The sequence below is a fragment of the Parambassis ranga genome, chromosome 7 (genome assembly GCF_900634625.1).
Source record: "Parambassis ranga chromosome 7, fParRan2.1, whole genome shotgun sequence".
In the NCBI taxonomy this organism is placed as follows: Eukaryota; Metazoa; Chordata; class Actinopteri; family Ambassidae; genus Parambassis; species Parambassis ranga.
Window position 1 is genome coordinate 7,616,923 of NC_041028.1, and position 7,883 is coordinate 7,624,805.

At 43.6% G+C, this 7,883-nt stretch overlaps 1 pseudogene; it reads right to left on the reverse strand.

Moving 5' to 3' along the window:
- The window catches only part of LOC114438732 (ERC protein 2-like), a 92,144-nt pseudogene extending 84,482 nt beyond the window's left edge, over positions 1-7,662 (reverse strand).
- Positions 7,663-7,883: the final 221 nt, after the last annotated feature.

Sequence of the window (7,883 nt, forward strand, 5' to 3'; positions counted from 1 at the left end):
CTGGAAGTACCCAATCAAAAATTGAGTCCCACCCTGGACCGAAGATTTTCACTGATTAACCAAACCATGACCAGTAGCGTATTTCCCCAAGGGGAAAAAATGTTGAGAAATGTTGATGTAGATACACAGGGCAAAGGCAGATAAGGAAGGAGAAAATATTTTACATCCAATCCTGGTGATATGGGAGAACAGGCACAAAGAAAAAATCCCTACAGGATCTGCCAGGCTGGCACTAGAGTGGGCAGATAGAGAGCAGCCGCCAGCAAACGCAGCAGGAGTTCTGAAAGCAGTCATGGTATAGAAAATCCAGGGGGGAGCCATCACCTCACCGATTCCATACTGTGTGGGATGTCTGCATATACAGTAAGGGCCTAACTATTTGCAGAACCCCTGCAGACCATATGACATCTGCACTATGATATTTATGACAGATATGCCATCCAGGTAAGGGTAAGCGCGTGTGTGTGTGTTTGTGTGTGTCTGTGTGTCTTTGGCAGCAGGTCAGGGCTGGGCAGGAACAGACCAGTGGTGCAGCTGTTATTATTGGGTCTACAGAGACTAGGCAGCTGGGGAGAGTCAATTAGGCCCAGATTTATGCCTCTCAGCGTGTATGTGTGAGTATGTGAGCCCCATCACACACATCTTTGGCTCACACTTGGTGAATGCAATCAGCACAGTGGCTAAATTCTAATAGAACACTGCCCCTTTGTGGGCATTGTTAGTACTGCAAATATACTACATTTGCCAGTCAATACTATAGAGGTAAACCCATATGAAAATGAGACCTCTACATGTGGTTTCTCACATCATTTTTTTCTATCCTGACATACACCAGTATTTGTTCTAAAAGCAAACTGATAGGCTGACAAAGAATTCTGTGTTTCTGTGTCAGGTGTGTGCAGCTGAGATAGGCTGACAGCTGACAAAGTTGAACAGGAAACACAAGTGAGAGAGCACCACTACACACAGCCACCACCTGACAACATGCATCAGCAGGTGAGGGGATGATGGAGTGGGCTCTACATACATACCGCACATCCACAGACCATACACATAAACACAGACAGCTGGTTTTACTGATTTCACTCCCAGTCAGGTCTGCTCAGCCTGAAGTGATCCCCCTTTGAGAAACAAAAGGGATTCAATTCTCTGATTCACATCATTCAGGTTGAGAAAATTTCATTCATGTGAAAAAAACACACAGACACACATTTGAAATCTTCATAACCGCAAGAATATGCAGAAAGAGCCTATGTCAACTCTCATGTTATGTTTGAAGGAGAAATAAAGTGGTGGCCTTTAAGATCCAAGCTTAAAGTAAACATACTGGGTCATTTAGAAGAAAGTAATGGGTGTGGTAATGAAAGGCAGTAAGGCTGGTTTCCTTCAGAGCTAATCAGAGAACTACGGGTAGTGGCCCTTAATAGAGGCAACAGTTACACAGGCTTGCCTTCCCCATGACAAGAGCAAGTGTGAGGCCAAAAGAACCTCAATGATAAACAAAAGCAAGAGTCCCGGAAATCCTTCAATGAATCTGATATCAGACCAGCTCAAATCCACTTTACTGTTCTTCAAGAAAACATCCAGAAACCCAAGCTTATGTTCTTTATATTAAGTAGTAAGACATCACAGGCGTGCTGAGAAAACTTAGATATGCAGTTCCCTAAATGGACACTTGAGGCAGGCTTCAAAGGTGAGTCCACCCCATTCCCCATTGTATTTATTTGTCACACATTATTCAATTTTGCCAGTGAATCTGAGCAATTCATTTTACACTCCTGACTGTGTTTCCTGACGTCTATTCCAATGCAGTGGCTTCTGAGCTATCTGGTATTTTATTTATTAACGCAAAACCATATCTATTTTAATATAATATTTAACATAAGTTAATTAAAATGTTTCAACATATCTTAATTGAATTTTTTTCTCATTGTGTGAACATGAGTCTCTCTTCCTACAGACTCCATCACTCCATGTAAACCTTAGAGGAAAGGAGACCTGAAGAAAACTAAGGGGGAAAATGAAAGAACAACAAATCCACTCTCTTTTCAATCAGGGTGGTCAGAGTATTTTGGCTCATTAATCATACATTAATATTCAGACTGCCTATTTTTTTTACTCTAGAAAAACAGAACTTTTCTACCATTTTACCCTCTCTCTTTTTGACACATCTCTCACACCAATTCAGCCTCTCTTCCCCCACAACGTACACACCATGTGTTAAGCTGTCAAGCAGTTAAATATAGCACAGCACACAGTGTGTGTTAACGGGTACTCACCTCTTACACACACAGCATGGTTAGGTCCCATTCATAACACATACATACACACACAGGCACAGAAGTGGTTGCATTAGCATGGGTTGAACACCCATACTTCCCTCTGACAAAATCACCACACTAAAACAAACACCACCCGGCATGGGTGGATTTCCCATCAGCCACCGGTAGCCCAGAGGGGGAGTGTTTTTGCTTCAAACACTAAGCCGATAGGCTCCAGATGTGTACGCATGCTCACACACACAATTATTCTGACTGCACACGGCAGATACAGAGAGACAGACAAACAACACAAAGATGGAAAAACAAGAACATTATGACACAAACAATATCAGGAGCATGCACAGACATGGAATGCACACACACAAACACACACACAGACACACACAGAGGTAGAGAAATTAAAGGCTAAGAAGATTTAGGAGTTAAAAATAGATAAGGCAGGAGTGAGGAGCACAGATCAGCCTAGCAGAGGATACAGGCACACCTGTGCTGCATAACCACTGGTTATGCAGCACATAACCACTGGTTATGCAGCAGAGGGATGGTACTTTTACCTTCTCAGTAAATAATAAACCATGTTTTTTTGGTCAGCTGCAATAAATTTCCACTTAATTTGAAATTAACTACAATGCAAGCTCACACCTAATGCAGTCAAATAAATGGCAAATACAAAACATGGTGCAGAGACAACTGGCCTTTGACCAACTGCCATATGAGCATGTGCACAGTCAGGAGCACACACACAAACAGTCAGATTGTAAAACTGCATGGCTGAACACAGGCTTAGAGCTCTCCGTATGTTAATCTGGCCCATTGATAAGACCTGCTGAGCTGCTTTCTGCTCCCACACTCCTGTGATACAAACTCACATGTGCACGCACAACACACACATACACATACACACTGAGTTCAGAGAGACAAATGTAAGTACTCCAAATACATGTATATGGCAGTCATCATCAAAGACGTATGTCATGCTAAGTTAAACCAGACATTGCAATATATATAGTATGTCAAAGTGTCAGTATGTAATAGTGTCAATAATGAAATAATAAACGCTACCATGACCCTATGCCAAGACGCAAATTATAAACAGCACACAAGCACTATGGACTAACTGTAAGAAATATAAGGGAGGAAAAACACACCTCTCTCACATGCATGTTCTCCAGCTGAGCTTCAGCTTCCTGCGCTGCCATGGTTATAATGCCTGTCTGCTGTCCACGTCCCCAGTGTCCCTGACTTTGACCTTGGCTCTGGAGCATCTCCAACAGTCTCTGGATGCTCTCATCCCTGGCACCCAGTGTCTGTTTCTGGGAGTTGATCCTCATCTCCATCTCTTCCATGGTCTTCCTCAGCAGGAAAAGCTCTTTGGCCTGCCGCTCGTGTTCCGACTGCAGTTGAAAGAAGTTCTCCCCTGACGGATCCTGGGGAGGAGGTGAGGCAAAGCCGTCACACCCAGGCACCTGACAGGGACTACGGAGCGAACTGGAACTAGGCGCTACTACTGGAGCCTGGCTGGGGCTGTAGAGGGGTTGATTTTGGCTGTTCCTCGTCCCAGGCTGAAGGGTGTTGGCAGGGCTGACTCTCTGTGTGGCTGTGGCAGTGTTACAGCCATACCCAGGACTGTGAATGATGATGTCAGCTTCCTGTTGCCTTGGATTATAGGTGTTGGAAGGACTAGCTCTGGGACTATTCTTTGGACCAGGACTATGGAGGTTGCTGGGACTTTGTCTGGGGCTGTGGCCAGGGCTGAGCCCCCCTCTAAAGTCCTGGTCTGTGTGATATTCACGATAGGTACTAGAGTTCCCCTGCTGCCGTTGTTGCTGCAAGCGGCTGTTCATCTCTCTGTGAGCCCTCAGCTCCTCCTGAAGCTCCTGAACCGTTAACGGAATCTGCTACAAAGACAGACAAAAAATAATGAATTCATTAAGAACACAAACCTATTACACATGCACAAATTAAACAATTGTAAACACCTGACAGCACATACATATAACAATATATGGTGAAATGCACAAAACAGACCTTGTTTCTTCTGATATCTCCAGACTGCATCAAAGAGAAATGATGTAAAAACACAGAGATACATAAACACAAAACAGAAATCAGAGAGGAATACAATATATTCTACAGAAATCATTATGTAGATCATATCAGTTATCTGTTTGAGAAGCAGTGATGGGATAGTTACACAGTTTCATCACAAGGGGGGGACATTTCCTTTTGGAAAAGGTAAGTTGGGTTTGTATGAACCTCATGACTGAGTGTTTTGTATATTATGTTCTTGCAAATACCTGCCAACAATAATTGATGCTTGTCTGGCTTAAGAGCAACATGGATGTAGACAGATTTTTGATTGTGTTTGCAACCATTTATTTCACTTTTATGCACAGCATTGAGACGAATCATAGTTGTTGTGCAGCAGTAACAGATTCTAGCCCAAATGCAGCTGGACCTAGGATGGTCCCTAATTAATCCTCATTACTAGAGGAAGTTAAAATCAGCTTAAGCATTAGCATGTTATGCAGCACAGCATGATATTTAAATGAATTCCAATTAAAATAACTTTACTTCTGTATCCCTAAACAGTGTTTGCACAAAATATGATACTCATCAGTGCATGAGCAAGAGGTTTGCTGATGCAATGACTGACCTATTTGCCAATATATTTGCTTTCGTTAAACAACCAAATATGCATCACGCATATGATGCCTCTGGGGGAAAACATATTTAACTTGATATTTCTGCTAATGCACCATGTTGCTGTGCAAAGTAATAGAAAATACAACATGTTAATTTCATTGACTCCTGATCGGTAAATGGAACTTCATTGTGTCCTTGTAATCTTGGGCACAATTAATGACTGATTATTGAAGAGGGGGAAGGAAACACAATGAAAAAATACAAACAACAACACAGCACCTTGCAGAACACAGAGGATATCAAGGATTAATTAACACAAACACAAAGCGGATGTTAAAGGACTATTTTTTTTTTCATGTGTGTGAAGCTATTATTCATTTTTCCTCAAATAGTCTAACTCCTCTGCTCAAGTCCAGAAGGTGGGGAGCGCCAAGGACACCGAGTTGAGACGTAGGAGGGTGAACACAGATAATCAATGCAACAACCAACACTGAATATCAAGTCAGAGTGGGAGGACAATCCTCCACATAAACATATACACAACTGACACAAATACACCCAAATACACACATGCAGTGAACAAACAGATGGTTAGGGGACACGATGGTCACTGCAGTTGAGGGAAAAGGTGACACTCCTTATGCTAATGACAAAGTTCTCCTGTCAGAGTGTCTCAAAGAGCAAAGAAAGGGCAAGAGGATAGAGAAGAAAAAGGAGGAAAGTGGGAGAAGGGAAGGGGAATTGCTGTTTGGTGGAGAATACGGGTTTATGTCCAAAAGGTTTAACTGCAGCAGCGGAAATAAGGAAGCCACTGGTTAACAATCCATTAATTTCAAGAAACAAACGTGACTTGGGGTAACATTTACCTGTGATGAATGTTAACACTGCATTGATTTGATATGATGTGATCACCACAAGTGACACAAAGTAATTTGTGTGAGGAGCTGAGGTCTACAGCTGTCATTACGTGTGAGTGCAGGGAAACTCTTTTAGTGATTGTGTATGTTTTAAAGGCAATTCCTTTTGCGATATTTCTGTTTCTAGCAATAGAACACTGAGCGACTGCCACCAACATCCAGCCCATTCACCTGATTTGGCACCCTCATACTAATACCTCTTCACAAAATAGAGGGAATTCAGTTGTAGCCATATTAACAGTGATTCGGACAATACTGTCACTGTAGACATCTGCATGCTCTTGACAACTGGACTAAGTGTAAGACAGACATTTCTTCTGAATCTGTTTTATTCTTCAAAGCTGCCTGTTTTTCTTGATGCTTTTTTGTGTTAAAAAGTGAAGAAACTTATTTGCGTGTGTGTCATGGTGTCCTCACACTGCATGACAATGTGAGATGAGAAAGCTAAAAATACACATGCAGAGGTGGCTCCTTGGTTACGTTGTACAAGTGTAGATATGATTAAAGTTCCTGCATGCTTATAAGGGAGGGGTAATATAGAAAGTCAACAGATGAGCAGACGAGAAGGCTGACAGAAAAACAGAAGGAAGATAGACACTATACAGTAGTTATGCAGTAAATCTGGCAGATGGATAATTTCTCAGACTAAGTGGGCCAGACTCCAGGGAGAGGTGGCACAGGACAAAGTATCCCTTCAGGAGTAGCTGTGAGCTTTTTTAGAATCTGGCTAATGCTATGAGTGGATGCCACTAGTGCATGTTCCCATGGAAACATGTGGAGCCTTGCAAGCCTTTACAAATGAACTGCACAGGAGGCTTTCTGTGCAACCTTGAAGACAAGAACAAAAGGTATGGTGTGCAGAAGAGATGGGTGTGACAACACAAAAGGTCTCTTCTCTAAGAACAGAGAAGAAAATTAAAGATTGGTTTTAATCTTTGATTTAACAGTTTTCTCACCTGAACTTCTTCTGGGTTCATCCTGTATTGGTCTTTCATAATTGAACTCCTTACTCCCTCCTCCCTCCGAACCCCCTTGTCTCTCTTTACATCTGGGCTCCAGAAGTTTACATTATTTGTGATGGGGCCAGTCCTTCCCTCCCTCCCCCCATCCAGCTCTCTCCGCAGGCTGTCATTTTCTCTCTGCAGCTCCCTAAGCTGGGTCTGGAGGTCAAATGTGGAAGCCTCTCCCCGTCCAGCTGCATCCAGCATCTGTGCATGCCTTCCAGACTGCCGTCGCAGACTGGAAGTCCCTGCAGAAAGCATGGTTTGGTCTTCACAGGGATCTGACAAGTGATGCATCCCAGAGGATGTGATGTTTGGGCTGCTACCCATCGCTGTTGTACGGCCAGTGTAGGAGGAGCGGCTGGTACTTCGGCCCAGTGTCATGGTGCCTTTAGGGTACCCACCGGAGGGTTCTAAAGACTCTCGCTCACCGGGGTACATGGTGCTGGAGGTGGCGTAGGCAGCACTCAAAGACTGGATGTTCTCCATAGACAAGGTTTTACCTCCTGGAGCTGTTGCTGAACCACGTGTTGAGCCTTTGTCTGCTGCGGTGCCAGCTTTGATTCTTGAACCTGGCCTGGACACCGTCCCCTGACCTCCAGCCATTTTGGTTGTCGTTGCAGGTCCACTTGACACAGAGCCAGGCTCTAGGCCCGAGCGGGATCCTGGTCCTGAACTAATAGCCTGTTTGCCTTTCCCCTGTTTCGGGGACCTTGAGAAGCGTGAATGAGATGTGCTGCCATCAGAGTGCCCGCTACTCTTTGCAGCAGCAGTCAGCTTGCTCTGTGAAGGCTTGGCTCTAATGTTTAAAGGCATATTTATATGGCGATATGTGATCTCTGAAAAAAAGAACTGTTTGCGTTGAGAATATTTTCATTCACTTCATGGATCCAGCAGAACAAATAAAGGCCACTTCCTGGCCACTCAGTTTTCACCTGTCCATCCTTGATCGTTTAGGGCATGAGTCTTATTTAATCCTACTAGAAGAGAGTGGCAATAGCTGCTGGCTACAGAGCTCCCAGACACACGGTCCAGAG